We start from the raw sequence: 19,294 nt of genomic DNA, 5'->3' as shown, positions 1-19,294 counted from the left end.
TGTGGGTGTGTGTGTGTTGGGAGGGGGTGGTCTTGCTCATCCTGAGAGAGTGAGACATAAACTATTTCCTCTGACTGCTATGCTCATTCTGCTTTAAAGACCCACAGATGTCTAAACATTTTATTGGGATTTTACGTGACAGTCCAACATACAGCTTCACATAATTCTGCAGAAAAAACAGAATCGCCCCTATTTTGTATGTTTTGTTAGTATCTGAAACGTCTGGTGTGCATTTTTATTTAGCTGCTCCGAGTCAACACGGCATAATCTCTTTTTGTTGCCACATTAAGTGGCGTGTTTATCAGCTTCTCAAGAAGCACGATGTCATGATCTAGCATGTTTGCTCCTTAATTAGTAATCCGTTTCACCTGTCGTTTTCCCTCCCTGTCTCAATTATAATGTATTCCTCTCACCTGTTTCCTCTGGTTTATATTCAGTTCAGCCTGAGCATTCAGGGCCAGATCATTACTTGTCTTTCTGTTAGCCTGTCTGTTAGTTTTGTTCCTTGGTTCATGTTCTGGATCCTGGCAGGCTGTGGAAAGAGGGTTTTAGTGTTTGTCTCGTCTCCTGATCATCCAGTTCCTTCCCCCGCGGAGTCCTCTGGGTTTTTGGCTCTATATGTGGGGAGGTTCAGTTTTTATCCAAGTAAGCCTGGCTCCAAGGAGGAGACCAGTTTAAAGTCCTGCATCAAGTTCTGTTCCTACGTCCTGTCTCGGCTACCCTCTTCCACTGAGCCTGCCTGTCTGCACCTGATCCTGTCTGCTCCTGTGCGTGACCACCTGGTCATGCTTCTGGTCCCAGTCAGACTCTGAACCCTCCTGGAAGCCTGTGGATGCCTGGAAGTCTGGATCCTGTCCCTGTCTGTTCCTGCCTGTGGATCCCTGACCAGGATCAGCTTCCAGCATGTCCTCTGGAACCGCAGAACTTGGGGGCATGAACTGAACTGCTAAACCAGGTAAGTGACTCACTAAGAACATCAGTCAGATGATCGTGGTCACTTACCTGTGTTTCTCCCACAGAGAGTGTGTGAGATTGGGCGGTGCCCCGCCCCCCTCCTGCAGCGACCGCGAGCCTCAGCTCCACTTCAGTTTCTGTTTTATTTTAATAAACTTTTCGAACTTTCCAATTGACTGTCTCTCCTTGCATATTGGGTCCATCTGTCCTCAGTTCATGACACACAATGCTGCCACCTAAATGTTTACAGTTAGTTTTCCACCAACAGCATTTCAATGGGCCTAGCCACTTATTATTAACTTTGCAAGCTTAATTCTCGCAATATTTGTGAGTTCGCAAAATCACGAGAAACCATTGTCATAATATTGGCACCTTTAGCTGGGTTTTACTCTTTCTTGCTTTCCTCTGCTTTGCACCACCCTGCGGCCATTATCTCTCATCATTTCCACCTGTTCCAGCTGCTATTTAAGCCTCCGGGTCCCAGCCTTTGGTGACAGATTATTCGAGCTTCTAACAAGATTAACTTTAGTGTTCCCTGTGTGTAGTTCTGCCTGTTCCTGACCTGTTTCAGCCCACGGACTTCTGAGTGTTTGTCGCCCCATTGTGGTCTGTTTCAGGGCTGTTACCTGGATGTTAACCTTTGACCTGTCTTCTGACCATGGCTTGGATCTTTCTGTTGCTCTGCGTTCTCTGGCTGCTGAAGGATGCTGCTCCTCTTCTCTCCTGGGTCTCTTGTACCAGAGTTCCACACCTCCGGACTACACTCCTTGTAGGCACAGACTGAACCTTTGCAGGTTGGTGACTTTCATGCTCATCGTTGTTCTTCGTTTGCATTTGAATTTATCACTGTCTGTCTCGAATTCTGGGTCCTATGTTCTGAGCCTTCCGACATCCCTATTGTACAGTTCTAACTTAAAAACACCTAAAACTTCACTGGAAAAACAATCTATAAATAAGTACAAAATTCTTAAATTAAGTGTATTTACCCTTAATTTGAGTAGGTAAATGAGATGGAATGAGTATTTTTATTCTTAAAATAAGATAATTAGATAATACACACTTGAAATAAGACAATGCAACTGTGTTTTCTTATTTTAAGTGTAAATTGTCTTGTTCCATTGGCAAAATGTATATTTTACATCCTTAATCCAAAAACAAATGCACTTATTCTAAGAAAAAATGACTTATCTAGATTTTTAATTTTTCCAGTGTTATCAAGCTGCTAATCAAGCTTCAGCACTGCAAAAACAATCCAGAAATAAGTAAAAAATGGCTTAAATTAAGTATATTTAGCCTTAATTTGAGCAGGTAAATAAGATGATTTGCCAATGGAATGAGTATTTTCACTCTTAAAATAAGATAGTTAGATAATATTTACTTGAAATAAGACGATAAAATATTTTTTTCTTATTTTAAAAGGAAATTGTCTTGTTCCATTGGCAAAGTGTCTTACTTATCTCCTCAAATCAAGGAAAAACACACTTATTTTAAGAAAAAATAACTTATTGAGATTTATATTTTTTGCAGTGAGTATTTTGGTTTGATGCAATCAGCTGGTTTTCTGTAGATAAAAATCTTGACCAATCTGACTGTGAGATCTGATTATAATGTGTCTGTAAACTGCCTTGAGATGAAATGTGTGGTGAATTGGCTTGTCATAAATAAACTGAATTGAAATTGAATTAACATGAAATAAATTGACGGAAAACCTTAGATTTTTGAAGTGCACCAGACATAAAACCATTTCCTTTCATTCTTTTCTCCCATTTTTTGCCATTTATTTTACTTGAAATCTGTCCTCTTTTTTGCAGACCTTTGATCCACCCCTGAACGTGCCTTACAGGGATAATATATGTAAATCACTGACTCCACTCACCACACTCACGTTTAGTGTGTGTGCACCTTTAGGTTCCTCATGATTAATGATTGAACTCTTGGCTGCATCTCTGTTTAGTGCCTTTCTTACACCAACACACGGTTTAATTTTTTACGATTATGTCTTGATAGGTCTGTCGCAGGTCCAGCCCCTCCCTTTGTTCAGTTAATGCATTAAAGGGAGATGTTTGAGACATTCAAAGCCTGAGATATTGTTTTATAACCTAACCCTGTTTATATCCCCCCCCGACCTGTCTGCTGAGTGTAACCCTGTCATGATGTTTGTTCATTAATCTTCTCTCACAAACATCAGAGATCCTCACAGGCAATACTTTGTGTTGGTCTGCCTCATAAATCCCAACGTATTACTTATTGTTTATGATTGTAATTCACTGAAATGTGAGAAATGTGAAGGGTAATGAATGCTTTAGAGAAGCATGTATGTCCAACAAATGTCAGCTCCTAATTCCAACAACAGTCAAAAACAAAAGGCCCTTTTTCTCTGCGAGGACGCCGGTTAAGCAGCTCTGAGCCTCTGTTTGTGTAAAAATCAAGCTTTAATCTCCCACGTTTGATAGATGTTTCCTTTTATTTCAAATGTTTATGGAAATACAGCAAAACAGTCTTGTGTGGTCCTAACTTTAATGAAGCAGCTTCACAAGCACCAGTCGCTGCCTCGGGATCTCTGACGGACACAATGTTCGCCAAAGAGCTTGGCTTCTAAAAGACAACCGCAAGGCAACTTGGAGGATTTTCCTCCTTTGCGGGGTTGTGAAATGTGTAAAAGAGCCACTAAAGAGAGCCTCGGTATTAACCTCAAACTCAGCAGGGCAGCTGTGTTGGTGCCGTCAGTCCAAATACCTTCTGGCTCATCTCCACTCCGGGTCGCATGAGCTCCTTTTGAGGGCTTCAGAGGGATTAGCGCACCGGAAGAGGTAACAGACGGCTCATAAGAACGTATTCTGGGGTCATTCAGGGGTTTTATATTTGATCTCCTCAATTAAAGTGCTGTGATGTATTAGTTTGATTGAACTTGATGAATTGTGGTTCTTTAGCAAGTCAACTATGATTTCTTCACATCTACATCCACTCTGGTGGACGCAGCTGGTCTAGAGGGGCAGAAAATCAGCTGAAGGTCACCTGCCTCTGTTTGAACTGTCAGGGAACACGCTGGAAGGTTATTAAATGAGGCGGAAGCAGATGGTTGTTCACCTGCATTGGTGGAAAAGGGCTTAAAATGCGAATGTTGTTCAATTTAAAAGGAAAACCCAGTTTAGACAGGAAGAAGATGTGAATCCAGAACCAGATGCTGATCAGCCATGAGGGGTGTTTGGATCCCCTCTGGTTTATTGTCATGGCTTTGTCTGCTGGTGTTCCTGTGTGCAAGAAGAAACTTGCCCCACCAAAAAAAGAAAGGGAACTCTTCCCAAGAAGAGAAGTTTCATTGTTGCTGTAGCTAAACTATTTTTTTTTCTTTTTTATGTCACTGTCACCATCTTGATAAACATACATAAACAGTGCGGAGGATACAGACAGAACAAATGTCATACTGTTCCAGCTCTCAGTGATGTTGCTCTCCTTCTCAGGGTGACAGTCACAGAAGCTGTGTCGTAAGAAAGGCATTTTTTCTGCATCCAGATACTGTTGATTCTGTCGTTTGAAGCTGCAGAGCTAATGCCACAATCACAAACAAAAATATATATTGGTTAGATGCCACTTGTTGAACAACACAAGATGATTATGTGGAAAAGCACTTTAAGTATTGCGTCACATTTATTTTTAAACGCCAACAAGCAAAATAAACATACTCGCATGTATTTTGAACTACTTCTGTGCATGGTTTATCTACCGCCGCATAACAAACTTATACGTGCGTGAGAAACTGCCGCTTCAAGACGAGAAAATCACTCTCCGGGCAGGCCAGCTCCTCCCACGTGCTCAGGATCGTGCTTAGTGTAAGCCAATGATTTTCTATCCAGGGGCCACGCTTGAGTATGGCTGCGTTCTTGAAAGCCCTTGGACGGATTTTCTCCCCGTTTGAAGGAAAATGTTTTTTGACAGGTTGGGAATGGACAAACCTCCTCTGTAAGCATCCTCCTGATTGGGCCTTGCAGACACGGGAAGTAGTGTGAGGAAGACTCTGACATACGCTTACCATTAACTCGTGTACCATGTATGTTCTGGATGACCAACTGTCAGTCAAAGGCTTTCTGACACCTCAGAGGCCATAGTGCCAGAGTCCCACAGGGCCGAGGCATCGAGCCCATGGGCTCCGCTGGTGACCGATAACGGCCAAGGTGGACCCGGATGAAAACCCTGGGAGCCAAAGTCCAGGGAGGAACTACACCACATTGGGGACCCCACAGGGGTATCCTTCCGGGTAAGGGGGGGGGGACTGCACACCACCATAGGGATCAAAGAAAGCGTGTAACTCAGGACCAGCCCCAAATACAAACCCAGGCCCACCCCCAGGAAGGACAACCACCCAAACTGCGACATCCACAGTACCAATCCCAACCCCACACAAACCGCACCTCAAAATGTGACAGAAAGTCAAAGGCAAGAGGCAGAGCTATAGGAGTCACACAGAAATATTGAGGACATGGGCTATAAATGTCAAATATATTGTGTCAAAGTGCTCCCAAATCAAAGTCACAGTCTGATGTGTCTACCATGGGCTAAAGAGAAATTCCTTTGTGTGCAGTGGAACTATTTGAGACGACCAAGGTTGCAGAGTCTAAAAAAGGATTGGAGAAGCACAGGTTTGAGAAGCACTAGTTTGAGATCCGGACTAAAATTTCCGCAGTCAGTCAAATTTGGGAAGCTGTGTCTTTTGCTGGTGTTTTATCCAAGCTCAAAATTAACCTAGCCGTCTACCAGGATTATATTCATCACCACTCTCATAACTCAGATGATTAATAACATTTCTGGCAGCCATGATGTTGTTTCATAAGCCAGATTTTACAAAAACCCTGAAGAAGAAATGTTGGTGTCTGCTCTTCCCATTTTAGAGGTTATGCCTGTTTCTCAACTCAGAAATGAAGTGCTACCATCAGAGCTGCCATGTCTGGTCTGTTTGTAAGTGTTGCTGGAACCCAAGGAGCAGGGGGTGGGGGGGATTTACCATTAGGCAATATTAGGCCCCGTCCACACGAAGTCAAACCTTGGCCTAAACGCACAAATTTTTCACTAAACCAGCCTCTCATCCACACGAAGCCGGCGTTTCGGGGGTCTGTAAACGATCTTTTTTTTATTCAGCCTTCAGAGTGGGAAGATTTTGAAACGCCGTTTTCGCGTTTCCATCTTTAAGCTCTAACCACATTTTTTTTTTTACACGCATGCGTCATAGCGTCGCCTCTAAACACGCATGCGCGACACAGTATCACAACAACAATGGCGACGTACTGTGTTGAATGGTTGCTGCTCATGCTACTCACCCTGCTGTCGGGCTTACAACAGAATCTTCTTCTTCGGGAATATCTCCAGGAAGAACAGAGCAATATCGACGACATAGTTCAGCACCTGAATTTGACTGAACCACGAAAATGGACCCGCAGGGCAACCATTTATAAATATATTTGTGCGCATGCCCAACATTTCGTCGCCTATTTTTGCTTTGGCACGACAGCGCCACTTACAGGCCTGGCATACATTTTGCAGCGTTTTCATGTATTCGTGTGGACGATCACATTTATTTTACGTCTCCGTCTTTCGACAAACATTCTGGAAAATATTAGCGTTTCGTGTTTGTTTTGACTTCGTGTGGACGGGGCCTTAGGCAGTTGCCTAGGGCCCCAAGTTCCTGGCGGCCCCATAAAACTCGGTTTAAATGTATGGTTAATACAACTATTCCTTATTTGTGCACATTATGTTTTTAATAAAAATCCTTTCGCTAAAATGCCATCAGAACGCTTATAATATTAAGTGTTTCTCAGCACCCCCCTTCAGTATCCACCATATTGGATCAGTCCATTTGCTGCACATGTTCAGAAAAGTCCAAACAGACAGCAGCAAACCATTTGAAAACAAACGATGCAAAGAACATTGTTGCCAACTTAATGCCCTTGTTGCTATATTTAGCCACTTTTCAGACCCCTCTAGCATTTTTATTTCCAAAAAGCGCCAAGCACTAAATCTACCGACTTTTTTCTGCTACTGGAGACTTTGGAGACAACATCTAAAAGCAGCGAACTCTGCTCTCCAGAGCAAGTAGATTGGTAACCTCGCCTCCTGCTCTCCTCTATCTTGTCTGCTGTCATGATTCATGCAGCTATTATTTCATCCAAATGAAAAATGGAGTACAGAGAAGCAGATCAGCTAAGTGAGCTTAGTGCTTGAAAAAAATCTTTCGTTCCTTTTGAGACAGCATGAAAAGTCAGCTGAGTACAAAACATAGAGAGGATAACAACAAGAAAAGGGACAAGAAGAGAGGGACAAAACCTAGAATCTAGAACAAAAATGGATGTCTATTCTATTAACATTTATCTGTTAAATGGGTCTGTTTTATGTCTTCTCAATTCACAGGGTCCCATGCCTTTTTTGCCTAAGGCCCCAAATTTCCTAAATCCGCCGCTGCAGGGAGCACATGTCAGGCTGTGATACTGTGAGGTCAGTCTTAAACTGAGATACAGTTTAGGCCCCACTCTCCAATGTCTGTGTTTTATCTTCTTTGGAGCTCCACAGATGACATTGGCGCATCAAGATCAGCCAATAAGAAAACAGCTCAGACATTACCCTCCTTCTTATGAAATGACACGAGCCATTTGAGTCTCCCTGTGAAAAGTCTACCAAATACTGACTGTGACACATTTATATCTTGCACAGAATGTGGCGGTCCCCATGTAAATGTTGGCATGCTGAGTTGCATCTCTTACCTTTTCCAAAGCCCAGGGAAACATTTACGCTGAAAAAACGTAAATATTGTCAAAGGCCTATAAAAACTGACGGGTGAAGCAGGTGTAAACATATAAATATGATATAAACTTTACATTAGCCTCATGGGGATTGGACATAGTACAGTGGGTCCCTTGACCGATTTTGTGGTGCTTTAATAAAAAATAAAAAAAACTTCTCCCGGCTGGTCACACAAATACAGAGCCTATACTGGACCCTGGCTGAAAGGAGCACACAGTGTTCATTGGAAGGGGCAGCACTAAAACAGTTAATTCAGACTGATGTCTTTATGATTTGCTGGAGTGCGCCATGGGAGCGAGTCTCCCCTCACTCGCTGGATAAACAAAATTTGCTTAGCTCAAATAAAATTTGATGAGGAGATAATTTTGCGAGCAGACGGCATAAAGGACCCTCTCTTTTGCATGAGTGCTGCAAGGGGAGGGCGAAAAAAAACGAAACAAAAAAAAAACGCAAACTCTGACAAGGTGGTTCAAAATACCATGAACAAGATGGCAGAGAGAGATAGAACACTTCTCCTGCAGCACCGACCAAACCCCCCACCTCCCACCGTACAAACTGCTAATGTTGTACTTTCCACATATGAAATATATTCATCTAACCTATTTTGAATCAACAGACGTCTAATCAGACTCCTATTTGTTATCATCTGATGATATATTTACACTTTTATCATATTATTCAATAATGCACTTAGAAATTTAAATCATGAGATTTTTTCCCAATTGCTGCACGCTTTTGAAAGAAACTTAAACCTCCTGCTGTATATTTCAGCAGATCCTGTTTAAGGCCAACTTCAAAATCTGCTATTTGCATTTTTGATTTGTCATTGATGGGATGATGCGGCACAGCTGCTTAGCCAGGATCACAAATGGATCAAGTTCAGGACCACAAACATACAAACAAAGCGATGCAAACAAAGCAAGAAGAGATTAACCTTTTCATAACATGAGGACCCAGATTTGGGTCCTCAGCACTCGCCCCAAGATGGTTTTTAGACCTGTAACATATTCTCTGGGGTCTTGCCTATATTTTGATACCAAAACAATTAAAATAAACTCTGTAGTTCTTGAGATATATTCAATTTATTTTGGGCATGTTATTTTCAAGCATATTTCTCGAAAACAGGCATAGTGTCCAAGAGACTAATTTAGTTTAGGCTTAACATTAAACTTCATTAAACAAAAGTCAACATAACCATATATTCACTGGCAATTAGAAAATGTTGCCTCAGGTTTCTAGCTGATTGCAATAAATCTTATTGATTAGCTTCTTCTTTCAGGACAACCATTAGGCGGCAGTAGAGAGCAGCCAAGCCTGCAAGAAGAAACCTGCAGAAGAACAAGGCTCACGATTCATCAAGAAGTTCTACTTCTGGCTAAATTCTACTGTTTAAAAACGCTTTTATGAAGTCAGAGTATCAACTTAAAGGAATAGTACACCCAAAACATGATTAGCCTTCATTTTCTACTCACCCCCATGCTGAACAACACTCTGGAGTACTTTTTTGATATCTCAAATGCATCTGGAGATCTGGGAGGCTTCTTGCTGTCTGCTGACATTCAAATAATGGAGGTCTATGGCGCCCGAGGCAGAAAGGTCCATAAAAGTCCACAAAAGATGTGTCAATATTCCTCCATACTGCTCGTCCAATGTATTCCAAGTGTCCTGAGTGGGTAGCATCCATAATTTACTCGAAACAAAGTCATTTAGAATGTTTTTAGAGCATAAACAGTAGTGTATAGGATTTCCTCAAAGCGCGTTCACGACGCTACGGAAACCGCGGCAGACCAAACCAGATGAAAGTGCGCATTCAGCTCGGCAAAGAACTCATGCTCTTCCTCAACACTGAAGTCCTCAGACATTTTTCTTTCGTTGTTTCTTTCTTTGCACAGGTAAACAGCACATTTCTTCTTCTACGCTTGCATTATCGGCAGAGCAGACGCTGAATGCGCACTTTCGTCTGGTTTGGTCTGCTGCGGTTTCCGTAGGCTCGTGAACGCGCTTTTAGGAAATCCTATACACTACTGTTTATGCTCTAAAAACATTCTAAATGACTTTGTTTCGAGTAAATTCTGGATGTCACCCACTCAGGACACTTGGATTACAGAAGCCTCCCAGATCTCCAGATGCATTTGAGATATCAAAAAGTACTCCAGAGTGTTGTTCAGCATGGGGGTGAGTAGAAAATGAAGGCTAATCATGTTTTGGGTGTACTATTCCTTTAAGCTTTAAGTAATTAAAAGTGTAAAAGCATCACTTTTAAAATCTCTTAAAGTATAAAACTGAAAGTAGTGCGGGAAAACATTTTTTTACAATTCTGGATGATAACTTCCTTCTGCTTAATTTTCTTAGTTTTATTAATTATTATTAATGGTAACAGTGTCAAATTTAACTGTGCATCATCTTGAGAAAATATTTATTTTGGTTTGTGGTGAACAACAAGTTGGGGCAGCACCGAGTCCAACCACAAAGAGATGAATTGTCTGGATGAAACTAATTATTTTGATGGTTTTGATTTTTTTTTAAATACCAACAGGCCATTATGATAATGAGTCAGTTAGTTAATTGCAAAAAATGTAAGGAGTGGAAGTAAAACGTTGTCTAAAAATAATTACTCCAATAAATTATAGATAGTCTAAAGTAACGAAGTACTTACACAGTATGTCCTCAAGACATCTGATTGAACCAGCTGAGGGATGAGAAAACTGCTGAGTCTCCATTATAAATGTGGACAAAAATATATATCAATGTTTTAATCAATTTGAGAATGCAAACAGAGAGAAAAGTCGCTAGATTAGGTGCTAGACAATTTTTTTTGAAAGTTTGTTAAAATATATGTAGAATATAAGAAGTTTGATATGACTGAAAAAACACCTCATTGAAGCAAGAAACTTTTTATCGTAAAATGTTTTTTTACGATAAAACCGTTTTGTTTTTATTGTTTCTGTTTAGCAAATGTATTTTCTCAATGACAATTTGTGCAATTTGATGGTTAATGGAAACACACCTAATGAGAGAGAGAGATCAGTGTCAGGAATCCAGTTTTTTGTTGGTTGTTTTTGTGTTTCCTTTTCTCCTCCACCAGGTGGTGCCCCGTCCTGATTGGGCCTCCCTGCACACCTGCAGCTCATTGGACCATTATCTGGAGGAGTGTTTAAGCAGTGGACTGTCACTACCTCACGTTGAGAGTGTTTGCCAGTCTTCGGAAGTCATCCTGCAAGCTGGATTTTTGGCCTTCTTTCCCTGGAAGGATTGTTTGAATCTCACACTGAGTAGGTGATTAACCTCCACACATCTCGTTCAAGTTCTCCCTGAATTCCAAGTGGCAGTCTGCTCTATTGCTCCTCCGGGTCCAAAGAATGTCTACCTGTCCACTTTCCAACGAATCGCCTCTTCTCTGGATCAACCCACACTGACTGGATTTCAAAGCGAGAGAAGAACCCCCCCCAGATGTGAGTCCCTTACTAGCATTAACCTTGTGGCATCCAAGATTCCCACGGTCCCTGAACTAATCTTTGTGATATCCTCTCCAGACTTTCTAGTTCCTGTTCACCAGCCCTCTGAGTTCCAGATCCAACCCCCTCTACCCTTACCTCAATAAACCTGTTTAATCTTTTGCCTTGCTCTGAGTGGTTCTCTGCATTTTGGGTCAGAAGTCTTAAACACATCATTATAATCAGAGCTGCAAGGCCAGAAGTACTTTCTACTGGAAGAAAAACAAGGAGAGTACACCAAATAAATGCCAGTAATCAATCTGGCATCTGTTCTGCCAGGGGTACTTATACAGAAAAAGACATAAAGACAATATACAGTTTTTATAGCAGTAAAAGCTTTGCTAATTATTCAGGGAAACACATATAATTATTTTATATTAAGAAAGAGACACAAAGAAACAGACAAATCTGTTAAAGAAGCAATGCAAAGTTAATGACAATGGCAGCAGTTGCCATGGCCACAGAAAAGAAATAGTATGACACAGACGTTCATGGCTATGTCTACTTTTTAAGGAAAGAAAATGAGAAGAGTTCACAAAGTCACTGGGAGTCACTAGTAGCAAAAACTGAATTGATGGCTCCAACCAGCAATGTGACAGCCAAACATAGGAGCGCTGAACTCTGGGGAAGGAAAACTAGACGAGGATGCAAATTTATTGGTATTGACAGCAATAGATTTGTGGTACCTTTTCTTTGGGAAAGAAACACAGCTAAACAAAGACAGACTGGGCTCATTTACTTAATATGGAAAGAAAACCAGACAAGAAAATCTAAAATATTGATAAAACTCCTATACTATTTTCATCCTTTTGTTAAATTAATAACTACAGATAGCTCAGGATTACCTTAGCCACCATTAAATGGATACAAAAAGAAAATTAATTCCAAGCGTCCAACTTTTGACAAATCCTTTAGCCTCTGCACCTGCAGTGAGTTTAAAACTGACAAGACATGATTGATGGTATGACCTGCTGGTGGATATTTCACTCCAAATGTTTGGCAGCCAGCAGATAGAAGCCTATTTTAAACCTTAACACATTTTTCATACCGCGAAAACCCTGGGAACTGTTATATATGAGCATGATATCAGTCATAGTCAGAAGAAAAGTTAAGGGTTGTGTTTCTTGGAGACAGCTTTGACAGTCGTTTAGCTGCAAGAGAACCACAGAAATGGAGGAAGAAAATCTCAGTTTGTCTCTGTTTTAAAGTTTTGAGGCCAAGAGGTTCCCAAGCAGGCTGGTGGGGCCCGTGGCTCTACTCATGCGCAGATAAAAGTTTTTTATATTTAAAGAATAAAAACAGAAAAGCCACTTTTATAAGGATTGTGGTTTTGTCTTTGAGATGCAGCTGATAAAGCAAGGAGTGCTCCTACGCTGAATGGAAATAAAACACAAACAGCGGTCCGGAAATAAATCAGAATCCGCAACATTCTTTCCTGGAATTTAACTCCTTTTCAAGCAGATGTCAGCGTGTTTTTCATATGATATCAGATTCTGCTTTGATGTCAAGAATCCCTAAATGCCTACACATCGTTCCCTCTTTTTGTGTCTTGTTTTTTTCTTGGTCCACACAGAGCCTACAACTGCAGCGATCCGCCTCTCAGACACTTACACAATCCCACATATGACAAAAGATGGTGTTTACCCCTCCTGCATGCAGCCCATGCATCCTGTTTGTGGCAATGTCTCACCATTGTTCTGCCTCTGTCTACATGAGCTGATGCAACCGAGAGGGACAGTGCATGTAGTGAAAAGGATCCTTTCCTACGTGTCCTTTGTTTGGTTATCAGAAACTGTCTGATTTAAGTGGAAAGAAAATGAGCGATGGGATGGAAACACTGAACAAAACAAAGAAGGAGCATAAAAGAGAAACCCACGCACAAGACAAGGATGTTCAGATTGAGTCTGGCTGATTAAGTCTTTTTTAGCACACTCTTGATTGGCATTGTTGTGAGGAGGACACGTTTTTGGAGCAGCCCCTCAGCTGATGTCACTCTGAGGGAAGATCTTTGAAGAGGATGGGGGTAGAGGGACATCCAGGCCTCACAATGCAACCGCACCACCGCAGGGACATGACGCCATCCATGTTTAGAGCAAGTTTCACAATGCAGTTTGGGTTAACCATAACCTGAGCATGATGATGAAAGGCCTCACCAAAGTGTGGGTGTAATCGGGAATGGGAAAACAAATTATTTAGATCTCAATCTAAAAAAATGAAGTCGTATTACATGTTCAGCTGTGCCGGTGAAGGAGTGGATGGCTCAAAAATTTGCCATTTAATTTTGGAGGGACTCTAAGAGGCAGAGTGACGCTGCCCTCTAGTGAAACAACAGGATTACGCACAGGATTACGCACAATAAATACAACATTTAGGAAAGCATTGATACAGCTTTATCATAATACAAGTTTCAATGTTTTATTTGAATGTTATGACAAAGAAAAACATAAAGTAGCACATAACTGGAGAGAGGGAGAAGAAAATGTGCGTGTTTTTTCTATTTTTTACAGATAAAAATGCATAGGAGCACCATTTTTCAATGACAGTAACTATATGTGGACTTTAACAAGGCAAGGCAAGGCAAGTCTGTCTAAACAGCACATTTTAGTGGCAAAACAATTCAAATGAATGTAAACGAGGGAAATTTCCTTCCATCATGTCATGCTGATCCCTGCTGGGGTTGCAAGTGCCTATCTCTAGCTGTCAAAAAGTTTAAGAATCTATCGCAGGGAAATATAGAGACAACCAGGACAAAAAACCATCCCTAAGGAGAATTTAGAGGATACAAAATAACCTAACAGTCATGTTTTTGAACTGTGGGAGGAAGCCGGAGTACCCGGAGAGAATCCACACGTGCACTGGGAGAACATGCAAACTCCAAGCTTTTCTCTGCAAGGCAGCAGTGCTTCCCATTGTACTACTGTGAAGCCACAATAAAAACAGAAAAATTTAAATATGATCAAATGATTGGTAGAGAGAATGAAAGGAAAGTTGGACTGAAAGCTTACTGTAACTAATATTGTTTGGATTGCTGAGTTAAGAGCCGCTCTGAACAAATACTGTTTTTAAATTTTAGTTTAAACCATCTGAGGTTTTTTTTTTTTTCTATTTTTCTGTGATTTTATTCCAGATTAATGGAGCATAATAATTAAAGGCTGTTTCTCCGCGTTTGGTTCTAGCTCTGCAGAGTAGATTTGAATCAGAATATCTGAGAGGTCTGGTTGATTGATTCACTGAGAAGAAGTCTGGAAGATATTTTGGAGCCATGCAGTAATTCATAGACTGACTGAAGTATTTTAAAATCTATCTTAGATGTGGGGAGCCAATAAAAGGACTTTACAAGTTTAGAACATTTTGCATGTAGGCTTAAACATTCAGTTTCAGTATTAACAGATCAGTTTCACATTCTGCAACAAATTTGCTGTCTGCTCTGGAAAGCTCTTGCTCTAAAATGAGCTTAGTTTTTATTGCCATCACATTTTATTGGTTCCTTAATTTAATGCTCTTCTTGCCTGTTCTGCCCATTTAGGTTAACCTTTATGGCTTAAAAGGGCTTGGATTTGTTTGATACGGCCCTGATTATGGGATTTTCAGTAGCCCTATTCCATGAGTGTATGTTCAATATTCTTTAATAATATATTTTATAATTTAAATGTGATGCTCCCATTAACACCCTTGTTTATAGATATTTGAGCTCAGCCTATTTTTTTTTTAGTGTAGTCCTGTTTCTCTGACTGTGACTGGCTGGATGTGCTCTCCTCGTCCTTCGTCCTTTTATCTATCTTTTTTCATTAGCTTCAAATTATGAACTTGGAACTTTACATAATTAAACACCTGAAATATATATTTTTCAAAATTTAATGAATCCATGCACCCATTTCATTATACTCTAATGTAATTGTTATAGATGTTTGAGCTCGGCCTATTTTTTTTAGTGTAGTCCTGTTTCTCTGGATGTGCTCTCTTCATCCTCTGACATGGGAGCTGGCTCACTGTGCGTTTCCTGGACGGTGTCGCCTGTGGACCTGGTTGATAGGTTCCTTTGTATCTCTGCTTCCTTTTTTATCTGTGCTTCTGTCTCCTTGAACCTCAGATGGCCGCTCACACTGAGCCTCATTCTGCTGGACGTTTCTTCCTGTTAAAAGGGAGTTTTTCCTCTCCACTGTCGCTATACCCATGTTTGGTGTGCAGGATTGCCTTCAAGCCAATGAATCGATGCAATCAACTGGTTTTCCTTAGATAGAAAACTTTGGATCAGTTTGACTGGATGATTTAGTTAAATTGTCACTGTTAAGTTCCTTGAGATGACAAGTGTTGTTAAATGGCGCTGTATAAATAAACTGAATTGAATAACATTTTTTCAAAACTGTTTTTATGACCTGTTCTGCTTTTGTTACTTGGTTCTTATAATGCTGTTTGTTCACTAATGTTCTCTATCAAACCCCTGAGGTGTCTGTAGAAAGATTACATTTGACGAAATACAGGCAAGATGGACTGAAAATTGTGAAAATGTAAGGAAGTTGTTGGATTAAGTTCTATTTTGAGTTATCTGAGTAAAGGAGTTAAGTTAAAACTGTGGTTTCATATTGCAGTTATGGCTCATTAAAACACATTGAAAATTACATTTTAATATGAGAACAGGTGAAAATATTCAAAGAACATTAAAGGAGAAATCCGGTCATATTCAGAGTTCAAACTTCTAGAAGTATTTTAAATATAAATTATTACATACTGTTCAATAAATGATAAGTGTTTTTAATGAAGAATAGTTTTCATGTGAATGTGCTTTACTGGAGGCCTCCATGTTTGTCAAAGAACACTACTGCCACCTACTGGTTTGTGACGTCACGGTGCGGTATCGGCTGTTGATCAAGTCCCAGTGCTGTATCTGGTGTTTGTCACAACGCGCTATTATCCAAGTCATCTTGAAAACATTCTTCTTCCAAATGTTGGCTACATATTACGGGGTTTTTCTCTGGCCAGAAGTTCGATGGCAAATCCTCCCTCTTCATGTTGGCGATCCAACGACCAACCTGTCCGTGGAGGATCAGGAATCGGAAAGGTGGAATAACTATAAAATTTCAAATTTACCCGTTGTATTCCAGCATCCAGCTGCCATGCACGTGGGCATTGTCAGTTTCACTATAGCTCTGGTGAATTTCAATAGTGAAGTCCTCTGGAAATCTTCAATAATTGTTGTTGATTGCAGATGTGTCTAGTAGTTCCCATTGATTTAGCTTGTAAAGCGGGGAGAATGGCGCTAGGCTTACCGCACCGTGACGTCACTGCTGGAAGATGGCAGGAGGGAGGGGTTACTATATTTGGGCAGAAATTGGAGCTCCCAGACTCAGTGATTGCAACAAATATTATCGATTTTATTTTTTTTACGCTGCATTTGATACAGTAAAAAAAAAAGTGTTGTTTTTAATAGGGATGCACAATATAATCGGCCCCCTATCGGTATCGGCCTTAAAACTGAATATCGGACATCGGCCACCCCACCGATATTTAACCCGATATTTGATCAGCTTCTGAGTTTCTAAAGTCTAAAAAAAAAATTATGTACTACTTCTTCTTCCTCAAAAACTTCTTTTTTACAGACTTAAAAACTTCTAAAGACGAGGGAAAAAATATTGATACATTAAAATATCACAATATCTTCATATGCTGATATATTGCCATTTAAAAACACCATATCAATCTCTTTTACTAATGAAATATTGCTATACGTCATCGTTATGCTACGAAATCCCCCGAAAATTCAAGAAATTTTGCCATATTTTTATATGTTGATATATTGACGCGGTATCGATCTATTTTACTAACAAAATCTCACAAGAATTTGCAAAATATCACGAGAGTTTGTAACAGAACAATGAAATTTCCCAACATTTTGAAAGTAAAATAGATCGATACCGTGTTTTTAAAAATCTATTTGATATCAGTATATGAAAATATATTTGAGTATATTATTTTTCAAAGTGTCAGAAATGGATAACAAAACTGCTATTTTCAATGACTACTTATTTTTGTCCAGCTTTAACATCAGTATCGATATCGGTTATCGGCTACATGAGTTTTAAAATATCGGCATATCGGATATCGGCCAAAATCCCAACATCGTGCATCCCTAGTTTTTAACGCTTTAACGTTTTTATTTTTTGATAAATACTAAATTCATTTCACATCCAACTGCCATGCACGTGGGCATTGTCAGTTTCACTATAGCTCTGGTGAATTTCAATGGTGAAGTCCTGGAAATCTTCAATAATTGTTGTTGATTGCAGATGTGTCTAGTAGTTCCCATTGATTTTTCTTGTAAAGCGCCGAGAATGGAGAAATGGCCGCTCCCGGACTCAGTGATCGAGACGAAAATTATTATTTTTATTTTTTTGTGATTAAAGCTTAATTCATTAAATCAGTGTAAACGTATTAGTTTAAGGTATAGATAATGACCCATTGATTATTCCTTCCTGACTGGACTTTGTCTTTAATGTTTTTAGAACAGTGGCTGCAATAAAGTCATAATTTATGGTGTCTTGAGGGGCAACAGTAGCATCGGGTGCAGAAGTTTGCACTCCAACCGGAGGGTTGTCGGTTCAAGCCACGGGTCTGGCTTTCAGTGTCGTTGTGTCCTTGGGCTAGACGCTTCACCTACATTACCTAACGATGGTGGTCAGAGGGCCCGGTGGCGCCAGTGCACGGCAGCCTCGCTTCTGTCAGTGAGCCCCAGGGCAGCTGTGGCTACAATGTATTTTACCACCATCAGCGTGTGTGTGAATGGTTGAATGAATAAATGAATGTAGTGTAAAGCGCTTTGGTCAAGTCTCCTGACTTGAAAAAGTGCTACATAAGCACAGGTTTTAGCTTTCTTCCTTGCAGAGAAGCAAGAAACCAAAAAGCTTAAGTTTCACCACTCAAACTGCTGCATGTTTTAGAGTGAAATACAAATGATGTCCACCCAGAACCCACCAAGGATTCCTTTTTGATGTGGCATATATCAACCATCTTTTGATTGTGTTTTTTATTATCAGCAGGAAGCACATCTGCTCACAGAATCAGTTCCTTCCACAGCAACTTCCCACGCTGCATCACTGAGATACATTCAGCTCTGGGCGTAGTCCTCATAATCCCAGAAAAGAAGATAATACCTGAATCTTAAATACCTTATTCACCTTATCTGCTCCCACAGGTGTGAATCTTTTCAGGTATTTTAGTTCTTCCTTGCAAAAAGAAGCAGATAGTCACAAAAAGGCCTCCCAACCTGTGAGACGCTACTCAGGGAAAGTGAATGTGAAGCATGAGGCCTCATCTTTAGGTGAGCGCTCGGTCGCGCCTTTGTTTTATTTGCTATCAGATTGTTGACATTGAAAACAAGTGCCTCATTCGCTTCAGATAGATGAGCGACCGCTCAGCCGGAAAAAACACAAATACTGAACCTATGAGTCACATTGTTGTTTGGCTGCAAACATCCGTGAAATTTAGCGGCACAGACATACTTGAAAGTACTTGTGACATCCTTTAGTGTAAGTTCATATTTAATGGAACCATGACAATGATAATACATTTTTCAGACTATTTTTGTTGTTTTGTTTTGTCTTCCAGTAAAAAAGATGACTACAGATAAAATGGCTGATAACAGAGACAGCAGGGAAGAATTGGAAATTTCCATCCATATTTTTTACCGGTTGATTTTTAGATGCAATAGATAATTTTAGGAGTATAAGAAAATATTTGGTTTGTAATTTATTTAAACTTTATAATTTGTTGTGATGTATTCAATATGCCTGATACTGCCTTTACATTGCATTTAGTTTGTTTATAGATCGGTCTGTTTTTCCAGTGTAGTCCTGTTTCTCCTCTGACATGGGAGCTGGGTCGGAGCTCGTCTGCCTGGCTTTGTGTTTCCTGGACGGGGCCGCCTTTATATATCTTTTATATCTCTGCTTCTGTCTCCTTGAACCCCAGTCGGCCTCAGCAGATGGCCGCTCACACTGAGCCTGGTTCTGCTGGAGGTTTCTTCCTGTTAAAAGGGAGTTTTTCCTCTCCACTGTCGCTAC

The sequence above is a fragment of the Cyprinodon tularosa genome, unplaced genomic scaffold, assembly GCF_016077235.1.
Source record: "Cyprinodon tularosa strain WSP-4 unplaced genomic scaffold, ASM1607723v1 ctg170, whole genome shotgun sequence".
Lineage (NCBI taxonomy): Eukaryota > Metazoa > Chordata > Actinopteri > Cyprinodontiformes > Cyprinodontidae > Cyprinodon > Cyprinodon tularosa.
The sequence above is the reverse complement of the archived record's forward strand: the minus strand, read 5'-3'. Positions refer to the sequence as shown.